The sequence below is a fragment of the Panthera leo genome, chromosome D3 (genome assembly GCF_018350215.1).
Source record: "Panthera leo isolate Ple1 chromosome D3, P.leo_Ple1_pat1.1, whole genome shotgun sequence".
In the NCBI taxonomy this organism is placed as follows: domain Eukaryota; kingdom Metazoa; phylum Chordata; class Mammalia; order Carnivora; family Felidae; genus Panthera; species Panthera leo.
Window position 1 is genome coordinate 84,207,123 of NC_056690.1, and position 13,219 is coordinate 84,220,341.

The 13,219-nt window shown below is 34.6% G+C and overlaps 1 pseudogene; it reads left to right on the plus strand.

The window, feature by feature from the left end:
- Window positions 1-2,289: 2,289 nt before the first annotated feature.
- Window positions 2,290-13,219, plus strand: part of LOC122203165 — an 83,026-nt pseudogene continuing 72,096 nt past the window's right edge.

A 13,219-nucleotide genomic window follows, 5' to 3' on the forward strand; every position in this document is an offset into this window, starting at 1 on the left:
TATTTTTCAGAAAAATCTTCATCTTATGTCTATTTTCTCTGTCTTGACATTGAAATCTTCTTTTACATATTTTCAAATAAAAGCAACTCTTTTAGCATCACCAATAAATGCCATTTGTCAAAACTTGGTGTACATACAATTGCCTCAGCAACTCAGCAAGACGGTCATTGCAGAGGAAAAAGAACACACAGAAGAAGAGAGAGAAAGAGGAGGAGGAGCACCTTAGCTGATGTTGAGCGGACAGTGACAATATTCCATACATTTCTTGAGGTCTTTCCGAGTATTAACACATTTAATCTTCATAATACTGAGAGGTAGGAACTGTTATGTTGTGGACTGTTATGAACATCCACTTTACAGATGAGAAAATTGAGTCATAAAACCAATGGACAAAACCCTGAGATTTAATTACAGGGACTCTGGTCCTAGACCTCATGTTCATAATATGAACTACATGTGCAGCATTTCTTTTTTAATTTTAATATGGTAAGATTCATGAGGGCAGAGACTACATATATAAGCTGGTCTTCATACAGTAGTCACATAAAGTGTCAAGACCATGATCCTTACATAAAGAGATTGCCAATCTCAGACTTGACTTTCCTGTTTCCTTGATGAATCCTTAGGCCATCTCTTTTCAAAAACTCAGAACTGCTAATAAATCTCTGACCTTACCTTCTACCATTATTCCCTCTTGGTCTCGTTTTTCCAATCAAGTACCAAAGTCCTGGTAACATATATATTATCTGCTAACTGCTGGAAGGTGGAGAAAAGGTCACGCTGATATAAAGTTCTTCCTTTCTTATCCGATTTTGGTTTTGGTCATCTTATGCTAGAACGCTTGACGGTTAATAAATAATCATGCAAGGAATTAAAAGATCTAGTTTCTTCCATTAAATGTGCCCCTTGTTGTAAATGAGTTTCCTGAAGGCATGGACTAAAACATATTTTTTCCCATAGTGCCCGTTATAGTACTGAGCACACTATAAGCACACAGTATTTATTTATAAAATGAATACAAACTTGACTGGAGCTGTATAATTCAATATCTTATACTTATTTCACAAATGTCATAAAAAAGATATTTAAAAAGCTTCAGCAGAGCATTTTTTATTGTTTGTGTTTAAAACAAGAGTGGCTTCTTTTATAACGATGCAGGTGCATCAAATATACGCAGCAGTTTTATTGAATGAGCCATATTGTATAAATTGTAAGTAGGACATAACTTTACTATTTCCCAACACACCCTGCTAAAATCATTTTGTCAGTTTCTTCATGCCCTTGAAAGAAATCACAGGCTAAGTCCCATCGATTTCCCGGGTGTTCAAAGATGATAAAAGTCAGACTCTTACAGTCGCCATAACATTCTGATTTATTTAGGCCTGACTTCATCTGGGTTTCTTCTCCAATGTCAGTCCTCTCAGTCCGAGAGGTATTTCCTGACCAGTCTGAGTGATAGCAAGATCATGCCGTCTTTATTCCCTGGCTCCACTTTATATTTCTTCTTAGTTTATCATCTCCCTTATTCAACAGGAATGCCAGCTCCAGGAGAACACCGATACCGCTTTTCATTCACTTCTTATCCCCAACACTGTACAAGAGGGTCTCCACCAGTATTGGCTGAGTGAATAAAAATATTAATGAAGTTAGTAATATAAAAGCTCTGTTTAGTAAATCTTCCTCCTCCTACCCTCAACCCTATCCTCAGGCTGGGGTACTGTAACGGACAGAGAATGGGATAAGGTCATTTTCTTCTTTCTCCTCTGTCTTTACCAGGTTGCCTTCCTGCTACCCCCAGGGCATTTTCCACTTACTACATCAGAATTAACAGGACTCCGCCCATAGTTTCAACTTCAATTTACCTTGTGTAAGTGTTTGTAAAGCTCCTCAGGACTTTGGTCGTGAGGTGTACCCAGGAGTCAGAGAACCACCTCCATCATCAAGGTTGAGTTGGGCTCTGGGGTAGGATTAGGGGAAAGGCCAGTGCGGTGTAATCTCGAGCTGATTCCTCGGGAATTTGTGGACGCAAAACTGCTGGGTCTTCCTGCCCTGGGTCCCTCCCTGGGAGAGCGCTTCCCGCTGGATTTCTGACATCCATGTTCTTGATGCAACCTACTGTCTCCTCTCTGTGCATCGGGCCACGGGCGGGCCTCCCCACGCAGACCCTCGCCAGGCCAGCGGCATTTCCGCAGCCTCGTGGTCCTCAGGTGTTACCAAGAGTAAGAATCACCTGGAAAGTCTGTTAATCACAAGCTTTCAATTAAAACAAAAGCAAAAACAAACACGGAGATGGGGGTCTCAATATTTGCACTTTTCACAAGCTTCCTTGTGGTACCGATGCTGCTGGTCAAAGCACCAGGCCATGAAAATCACTGTGTTAGGTAATTTTCTGGTTAGGATTCAAGATTGGGCTTCCTCTCCCAGGTGCACTTTGCCCAAAGCAATCTCACACACCTGGTCCCACGGCTAGTTCTGACAATTTTTGTCTTTGTCAACTCGGGCCAAAATGCCAGGAAATACCCGTCAGATCCTATAAGTGTTTACCTTGAAGAGCCATCCACTTAGCCTAAGGCAAAGGGAAAGAAAGGTGCCTCTTCTATTCCCCCCTACAGCACAGCAGGGCTGTGGGGACATACGGCACATGGAACACTTTTTCCAAAGAAATCCTCGCTTCAGTACGGACTTACTTCACTTGGTGATCACCAGCAGGGTGAAACTAGATTGCTAACCTCCAGTTCCTTGCTTTAGGTTACACAGATATTGTCACTGGGTGCACCAATTTCAACCTTTGCGACCCCGCCCAAAACACAGACAAAGCATTTCTATCCAAGTCCCTTTACATATATAAAAATACAACTGTGAAAAAAAATTATTATATATGTTTTTTAATGTCTAAATGGAGTACGGAGTAGACTCTAGGAAAAAAAAAATCCTCCAGAGTGCTGTGCAAGCTTTCTTTCTGAGCTGCTTTCTCCACTTGTGATAGCAGAGTGAGAGCAAGAATATATCATATTTTGATATTCAATAACGCAGCATCATCTATTGTGCTAAAAAGGTAAAACAAAATCACACGAGTAAGGGGAGTAAGGGGATTTTGTTTTAATTTTAGATATTCTCCAGTGCATAGAAATTCCCCACCCAATTTCCAAGTGTTTGATAGGGACTTCAGGTCTGGGTATCTGGCTTCTGGCAAATATCCGGCCCAGAGCTATCCATTTAGTCTGATACTGTGTATTAAAACATATACATACCATATATACACATAGCCTAATAGGTTCTAAAAATTCCATTTCTTTCACAGAGGAGGGAAATTAATTTGTTCATGCTTTAGCTTTCTGTTTATATATATATATATATATATATATATATATATATATATGTATACATATATATGTAATATATATATACATATATATTACATATATATGTATACATATATATATATAATTTTTCACATTATTGCAAATGAAGCTTCTGCTTTCCCTTTCTAGCTCTTTTTCTTATACTTTTATAAAATTTCAAATTTTATTTAGCATCGTATTACAGAATTACAACACTATTCCTCAGACATAAAGGATGAGTCTTTTAGACAGCATGTTTCTGATGAACATTAGCTTACTCTCAGCAAACAAAACTATCCCCAATGATTTTTTCTATTTACCCTTAAATTCAGAAGATGAGACTATCAACTATAAATCTAAACTTTATATATAGTTTTATATATACATATATATGCATTTGATTAATTGCTTCTGTCATTTCATGACTCTTAGCTGTGATGAAAAACTAGTAGAACGGGTAGAACTCACCAAGGAAGAAAGAAGCTCATATTTACAGAAGGAAATTAAATTTTCACAGCATTAAATAACTAAGATGTTATTAAATTTAAGGTTTTCAAGATAAATTCATGTCTGATGAAAGGGATCAGGAAAATTATTGCCTCTGGGGCACAGAGGAAAATGACTGTAAAGGGTCAGGCAAATTTCTGTGGGAATGAAAACATTCAGTATCTTGACAAAGTTGAATGGAGACATTTGAAATATTTCATTAAACTGTTTAACATCTGTGAATTTTACTGTATGTGTTTTTATCTCAATAAAAAAGAAGGGGTGCCTGGGTGGCTCAGTCGGTTGAGCATCCGACTTCAGCTCAGGTCATTATCTCACGGTCCCTGAGTTCGAGCCCCACTTCGGGCTCTGTGCTGACAGCTCAGAGCCTGGAGCCTGCTTCGGATTCTGCATCTCCCTCTCTCTCTGCCCCTAACCCACTCACATTCTGTCTCTGTCTCTCAAAAATAAACAAACATTATTAAAAAGAAAAAAGAAAAGAAATATCAGTTCAAATGAAAAGGGAAATTTATGGTTATTTCTGTTACCCGTCATTTCTTTATATAAGAAATTAAAGCAATCTAGTTTTCAACACCTTTTAATGAAAGAAAACTGATAGTGATTGAAGAAATAGCTATGTTAATAAAAAGTTTAAAAGTCTCATTCCTGATGACATTACAGTCCGAAGAATAATCCTAAAAACATCTTTTTTCTAGGAGGATTTATTAAATTAACCTGTCATTAAAACTCATATTCATGAAAGACCATGTATTTCTTCTTTAAGGCGTAAAATAATGTCTTCATTTTCTTTTCCTTACATGAGAAACTGTTTCATTTCAACAGTTTCTAGGGAAAACAAGACAGAGCAGCATAGTATATTACTCTGAAGAGCATTTCCAAGAATAAAAATGGTTTTATTTATCTGATCTTTTCATTAGCAAAAATCAACCAAAAACCTAAATGCATATGGTACCAAAAAAATAATGCGAGACAGAAAATACATATGAATCGTTACTGTCTGCAATTGCTTGATATTTAATCTACAACTTTCAATCAAGTGCTACAGAGATATCCCAAAGGAATAAAATATGTGTGGACTTCAAAATACTAATATCTGCTTAATGTTATTGTAAACTGATGCAAGCATATGGCACTTTTAAAAAATTTAACTCAGGTATAATTGGCATACAATAAACTTTATATATTTAAAATACTTATGTGAAGAATTTTGACATGTGTATATACCCGTGAAACCAGTCAAAATAGTAAACAAGTCCCTCACACTCAAATTGAGAAGGTAATGTCAAAAATATCCTTTCAAATGAGGTTTTTTTTTTTTTAATTACACAAATAGATGGCTATGAGGTCGTATGTAACTATAGACAAAAAAATCATTTAAGTTTTAGCTTTAATTCATCAGAGTGGCAATGTTTAAGACAAACAGAATCAAATAACAATAGTTATGAGGACTCTAACTTTTTCAGAAAAGATCATTTTTAAACATATGAATCAAATGTCAAAAATCAGCATGGAAGCTAAAAAAAGCGAGCGATTCAGGAAGTGAAGTTTTTGCTGATGGAAGGGACCCATGGCGTCCAAGCAGCAGAGAGAAATTTCTTCCAGATCTATTGGTTTTCTTGTCGCTCTAATTCTTAATTTTTAAAACCTGTAAAAATACTTTTATATTTATGTACTTCCACATACGCCATCAATTTCATGGTGAAATGACAACATTATTTAAATTTTCCATTTTAGTTCACATGTCATGTATTCATTTTATCACTTTATCATAAGAGCACCTGCTACTTTAATTTATCATTAAGTTGGAGATTGACAAAAAGAAAATAAAATGTGTCTATGGGCAGTATAGTACATTAATCAGTATTTGCACTTTTCTATCTACCTTAACCTCTTAACCTCAGAAATGCCCAAGTAATCAAAAATGACTTAATAAATTCACTTGATTTTATTGTTGTCCAAGGACAGTCAATTAAGGATCTTGGAAATCATATGTAGTATTATGTCACAGAGTAACATAATCAGTATAGTCAAAGAGATGATATTTATATTCTTAATGTTTATTCATTTCTTTTTGAGAGACGGAGAGAGAGAGCAAGGGAGGGTCAGAGAGAGGCGGGGGGGGGGGGTGGGGGGGGGGGAGAAAATCCCAAACAGGCTCTGCACTGACAGCACAAAGCCCAATGTGGGGCTGGAACCCACCAACAGCGAGAGCATGACCTGGGCCAAAATCAAGAGTCGGACACTTAACCCACTGAGCCACCCAGGAGCCCCAAAGAGATGCTATTTAAAACTGGCACCCGCAAATCAGAGGTGGCGTCTTTAAGTCCAAATGATATGCAGTGGAGCATTTCCTGAGGTTTGCAAGACAGTTGCTTTAAAAAGACATCCGTTATTAAAATTCAACTTACTGGAACATTTTCGTGATGTTAAATTATTCACAGAAATACTGACAGTACATTTGACCCATGAAATTAATATAGAGAAATAGAAACTTCAAAATAATCACACATTTCATGAAATATTTAAAAACAAAAACTCAAGACCTTCAAAAATTAAGTGTTATGTTCTTATATTATTCTAAACTGGATGTGACCAGAGAGTAGACAATTAAGACTTAAAATTTTAAACCTAATTAGTCAACACATGTAATTATTCTAATGATTTGCTTGCACTAGATAAATTCTACAAGTTGATCCTTATATAATTATTTGCCAATATATATATTATATCGTCCAATTATATATTTGCCAACATATAATTTATTTTCCAAGCTTATAATAAAAAGTTTTGTCCGTTTTTATTAGGGAAATTTTTGTGACTCTTAATTTCTGTCTTAAGGTATAAACACATTCCTTTATTTCATATGGAACAATCGGCTCTTGTCTTTCCAGGGTGGTTATTGTATAGCCGGCAATATTTTAGAAAAGAGTTTTCCTAATAGGAAAAGCATGCACAACACATTGGTTCTTGCTCTGGCATCACTCTCCATTTTCTCTTGTCCAAAGTCTTGAAAACTATTTTCCAACACATTTTGTCCATATTAAAACTTTTCAAGTGGGAGAGTATCTGGTCTTACTTACTCCATGTTGGCCAGAATGGGTATCGCCATTTCTTTTTATTTTTAGAATGTTTTCTTCTCAATTCCTTTCACTGTCTCTTTCTCTAAAGACAGGATCTGTTATGTTTCAGCTCATATTTTCTTTCTAATTTAGGCTTCATTTTGGACGTGGTTTTATTTCTTCTATTTCTATGGTTTTTCTTGAGGTAGACTCTCTCACTTCTGAATTTCACTCCTTTTTATTTGATGCTAGTTCACATATTATAATTCCCCTACCATATTATATCTAGTTTTGAAATTGTAAGCTACGGTTTTGAATTATTTTGTAAACATGTCTTTCTGTTGGCATGCTTTTCTATTTATGATGTTATTGTTGATGATACTTGAGAATGTAATTGTGCCTTGATCCTTCCCTGTTGCTGGTTTTTACATGAAATTATTTGTCTGAACAACTTTTTGAGCTGGATCTGCCCCTAGTCCCCAGACTTGGTTGTTTTTTTGGTTTTTTTTTTCCTCTCATTTTTGTAGTAACTTAAATTCTGAGATTTCTTTTATTTCCCTTCACTATGTTTATCTGAACTTTCACTTCCGGATCCACAGGTGTCTTGACCTTGGACTTCTCATCCTCCAAAACTGTGAGAAATAAATATCTTCTTTAAGCCATCCAGTCAAAGGTGTTTTGCCCTAGCACAAAGACAACTAAGACAACCTTATATCATTTACACTTCTAAGTATAATTAATGTAGTAGTTACTGAATATAGTGCCCATCATTAAATTGATAAAGCAAGGAATTTAAATCTGCTAAAACAATGGTAAAAATGTAATTATTTAAAATAGCTTGGGCAGAAAACAAACTGAATATTTGTATAATATAATGAGAATAATCTTTCACTGCCATCATGTGAAAGCAAATTTTCCTTTCCTTTCATAGAATTTTCCTGATCCACTTTTATTATGTGAGTTAAAAAGACAAATAATTATGCAAAACTTGTTTTTTTTATTTTAAATATGACTTTTTATTTTAATTAAAGCTTAAAATATCAATTCAAGAAGAATCATATAAATAATAATGTAATTTACTCCATATATTTCAATAATATTACTGCCTTTTAAAAGACAAATATGTGGGCGCTTGGATGGCTCAGTCGGTTAAATCTCCGACTTCAGCTCAGGTCATGATCTCATGGTTCATGAGTTCCGACCCTGCATTGGGCTCTGTGCTGACAGCTTAGAGTCACGAGCTTGCTTCAGATTCTGTGTCTCCCCTGCTCATGCTCTGTCTCTCTCTTTCTCTCAAAAATAAAATAAACTTTAAACAAAAAAAAATTTAAGGCAACTTTGCATGAATTAATTGTCAAGGGGTTTATAACATTTATACCATAAAGGACAAATAAAGACAAGAAACGTACAGGGATGCCTGGGTGGCTCAGTTGGTTGAGCGTCAGACATCAGTTCAGGTCATGAGCTAGTGTTCGTGGGTTCAAGCCCTACATCAGGCTCTGTGCTGACAGCTCAGAGCCTGGAGCCTGCTTTCGATTCTGTGTCTCCCTCTCTCTCTGCCCCTCCCCTGCTCAGGCTCTGTCTCTCAAAAAATAAAATAAAAACATTAAAAAATCTTTAAAAGACAAGTAACATACATACAGGATCCCTCTAAAGAAAGTGAATTCAGTCTTATGGTATTAAATAATAAAGAGTGTCTATCCTTTACCAAATTCGCATTTCAAACTACTTTGAGATGTCATGGAAAGAGAATTATTAAGTTATGCTTCATGAGAATATTTATAAGACAATAAATTTATTGAAATTTTTGAGACCTGCATCTTTAAACATCTTTCTAATTTTTTTTTTTAGCTCTAGTATAGGTAACATACAATTTTATATTAGTTTCAGGTGTATAATATGGTGATTCAACAACTCTATACATAACTCAGTGTTCACGGTAACAAGAGCACTCAATTCTCTTTATCTATTTCACCCATCCCCCCATTCATCTAACCCTTTCACATATATTTACCCTTTCTGTATATTTAAATGAGGCTCTTTTTCTCTTTGTCTCTTTTTTTCTGTTTCTTTTCTCTTCTTAAATTCCACGTGTGAATGAAATCACATTGTATTTGCCTTTCTCTAACTGACTTATTTCACTTAACATTATACCCTCCAGATCCCTCCATGTTGTTGCAAATGGCAAGATTTTATCTTATTTTTTATGGCTGAGTAATACTCTATACTATATATATCCATTCTATATCCATTCTTCTATATCCATTCATCTATCCGTGGACACTTAGGTTGCTTCCAAATCATGGCTATTGTAAACTGGGCTGTAATAAAAAGAGGGATGCATATATCTTTTCAAATTAGTGTTTTCATTTTCTTTGGGTAGTGACTCCGTAGTGAAAACAAGTCTATTAGTTTTTTGAGGAGTCTCCATACTATTTTCCACGGTGGCTGTGCCAGTTAACATTCCTATCAGTGCACAAAGCTTCCTTTTTCTCCACATCCTCACCTGTACTTGTTCCTTGTGATTTGATTTTAGCCATTTCGACAGGTGTGAGGTAACATCTCATTGTGGTTTTGATTTGCACTTCCCTGAGGTTTAGTGATGTTGACCACTGTTTCACGTGCTTGTTGACCATGTGTATCTTTTCTTTGGAAAAAATGTCTGTTCGTGTCTTCTGCCCTTTTTGTTTTTTTTAAGTAGGCTCCAGGCCCAACATGGGGCTCAAGCTGATGATCCCAAGATTAAGACACACATGCTTTACCAATTGAGCAAGCCAGCCACCTCTGCCCATTTCTAATTGGATTATTTGGGTTTTGGGGCTAAGTACTTTAAGTTCATTATATATTTTGGATACTAACCCCTTAACAGATACATCATTTGCAAATATCTTCTCCCATTTGGTGCACTGTCTTTTTGTTTTATTGATGGTTGCCTTCACTGTGTAAAAGCTTTTTATTCAGTACAGTCTCAGTAGTTTAAATTTGCTTTTGTATCTCTTGCTAAAGGAGACGTATCTAGAAACATATTTTTGCAACTGATGTCAAAGAGATTAATGCCTGTATTTTCTTCTAGGAATTTTATGGCTTCAGGTCTCACATTTAGATCTTTGATCTATTTTGAGTTCATTTTTGTATATGGTGTAATAAAATGATCCAGTTTCTTTATTGGGCACATAGCTGTCTAGTTTTTCCAACACTGTTTGTTGAAGAGACAGCTTTTTTTTTTTTTTCCCATTGTATATTCCTCCCTCCTTTTTCACAGATTAACTGACCAAATAATTGTGGGTTTATTTCTGGGATCTCTATCCTGCTCTATTGTTCTGTGTGTCTATTTTTGTGGTGGTACCATACTGTTTCGATTACGACAGCATTGTGTTATATCTAGAAATCTGGTATTGTGATACCTCCAGCTTTGTTCTTCGTAATGATGATTTAAACGGTTTGCAAGAGTGGGCCAAAAAGATTATGATTGGAGTTTTGACATTTATTTTAACATATTGTGCTCTAAATATTGTTTTTTTTATTAATTTTTATAGTTTGAGCCTCAAAAGCCACATGCCCAAATATATTTTTGGTCTCACATATATTTGATAAAAACCTATTCAAAATTTTAAAATAATAAATCTAGCTGATGGAAGTACAAATCGTGACATTAAACGCTGGAGCTCTGGTAAAAACGAGTGTCAAATGAGAATGGCTATACAAATTCACAATGAAGAGAATTTTTTAAACTTTATTCAAGTTCCATTTCTAAAAATTATTTGCTTCTTAATAATGGGAGAGTCCTTGACGTATTACCTCAGGTCTTTCGTATGCAAAGTAAACTAGCTGGCCTGAGAAAAAACTTTTTAGCATAAATGACAATTCAATACTTTCATAAATATCTCTCTACTTGCTGTTCAATGGTGATGATTTCATTTAACTTGGCAAGATATTTCTCCCCATTTAATTTTATTTTGACAATTAAAAAGATACTACTGAAAATTGGGGTTTTGTCATAACGCTATAAACAAGGCCGTTTGGCAATTTTCACCAGATTTTTGAATTTATGCCATAATTTGTGAAACAAAGTAAGCATCCTGAAAAATGTTATTTGTCATGCAAATTACTGCAGAAACATCACTCCCTCTTTGCTCTCTACTGTTAATTATCAAAGTAAATATATTTTGAAATGTTTCTATTAAATAATCAACAGAATTGTTGAAGAAAATATTCTGATTATCAAGATCATTTATAAATATGTATTCAAAATATTTTTGTTGCTTTAGTTTATGTTTGAATAGTAAAGGAAATAATTTCCTCAAATCTATCACTACTGTACAAAGACATTGAGAGCATGTTTTTATATTAACGTTCTGCCTAATGTTATGGTTTGCTCATCCAAATTTATTGAAATAGACTTTCATATGATAATATTAATTATGGGACATTTGAAAATTCTCTTCTGTATTATGAGTTCAGGAAATTTACACACAACTGAAAATATACCCACTTGATATTTCTAAAAAAGGCAACTGACTGACTCTTCCAGAGTTTAGTGAGCAAAAACAAAATTTGTAGACCAAATTTTAATAGACAAAATTATTATTGTTGTTATTGTTATTTTGCTTTTGCTAGGGCTAAATTTTTCATGCACTTAATCTGTTTCATGTCTCATTCTAAGTTTTTACTTTTTATAAAGTTTATTTATTTATTTGGAGAAAGAGAAACAGTGTGTAGGGGAGGGGCAGAGAGAGGGAGAGAGAGGGAGACTCCCAAGCAGACTCTGTGCTCTCAGTACAGAGCCCGATGCTGGGCTGGAACCCAAGAACCCTGAGATCATGACCTGAGTCAAGATCCAAAGTCAGATGTTTAACCAACTGAGCCACCCAGGAGCCCCTATATTTTACTTTTTTTACTGCATTTTAGAAACTAGATATTGACCCTCAACTTATTTCTTGACTGGAAGTTTTGTTTAGTTTTGTTTTAAAATTGAAGTAAAATTAACATACACTATTATCTTAGTTCCAGGTGTGCAACGTAGTAATTCAATATGAAATTAGAAGCTTAGATTTTGATCTTTTTGTTCTGTCTGTGCCTGAGACCAAGTCTGATTCATCCACTTCTACTTTGCCACTTAAATTATCTCTGAAATATGCTAGTATTTAAAAAAAAATAAATGAACAAGTTGTCATTCATAAAAATGTTCAGAATATTTTTAAAAAGCAGACTAACAGATATGTAAAATCATATTTAGCATCAGACTGATAGTTTGCTTAATAGTCTTCTGTTAATTTAAGTCAAATTCCCTAGTTAATTTAGAATTCAGCCTGCTCTTCATAATCAAACAATAATAATTGAAAATAAAATGTAGGGGCGCCTGGGTGGCCCAGTCGGTTAAGCGTCCGACTTCAGCCAGGTCACGATCTCACAGTCCGTGGGTTCGAGCCCCGCGTCAGGCTCTGTGCTGACGGCTGGGAGCCTGGAGCCTGTTTCCGATTCTGTGTCTCCCTCTCTCTCTGCCCCTCCCCCGTTCATGCTCTGTCTCTCTCTGTCCCAAAAATAAATAAATAAAAAAAAAAAAAAAAAAAAAAAACGTTGAAAATAAAATGTATGTTACTATAGTGTATATTCTCAACCTGAAATAAAGTAACCAGGGAATTGCATTTAGTGAGGGAAAGAAATGGTATTAGGTATTTGTTTTGGTTTTTCAATTTGATAATAGCAATATGTTGGGCCAACTTTTCATTAAACCAAATTTTTAACACCCCAATGACTTTTATTATATATTAATTGCTTCTTTCTATTTTGTTTGATTCAAGCTGTTTGTCTACTAACCATATAATGATAATCCCACAATGATGATACGCTTTATGAACATAACTAAGGACTATTAACTTCTATTTAAGAAAAATATAGGTAAAACATTTAGTTTGCCATAAAATCATATATTTACCGTTAATTAAATATAAGAATTTTTTGAGAGTAATAACATAAAAATTACCACAGCATCCATATTTGGTTTGAAATTCTGTCTTGTTTCTACTATGTTGTACTATTTGCAAAATTTATTTGATATAATTTTAGAAATAAAGATAAATTCGAGGAAGGGATTGAGTTTGTTCTAGAGTGTTGAAGAGATTATGTAATATAGTTTTGTTTGTATGCCCATAAATAGTAATATTCTATTCTTAAATGTTAAAGATATAGTGAAAATATACTAGAAACAGTCTAACAAAGATCTTAAGATATTAGTTTGTATCATATTTACAAAGCTGTTATGATTCTGACTAATACAATACATAAAATAAAAGAATCTTTTGGGGAAAAAAA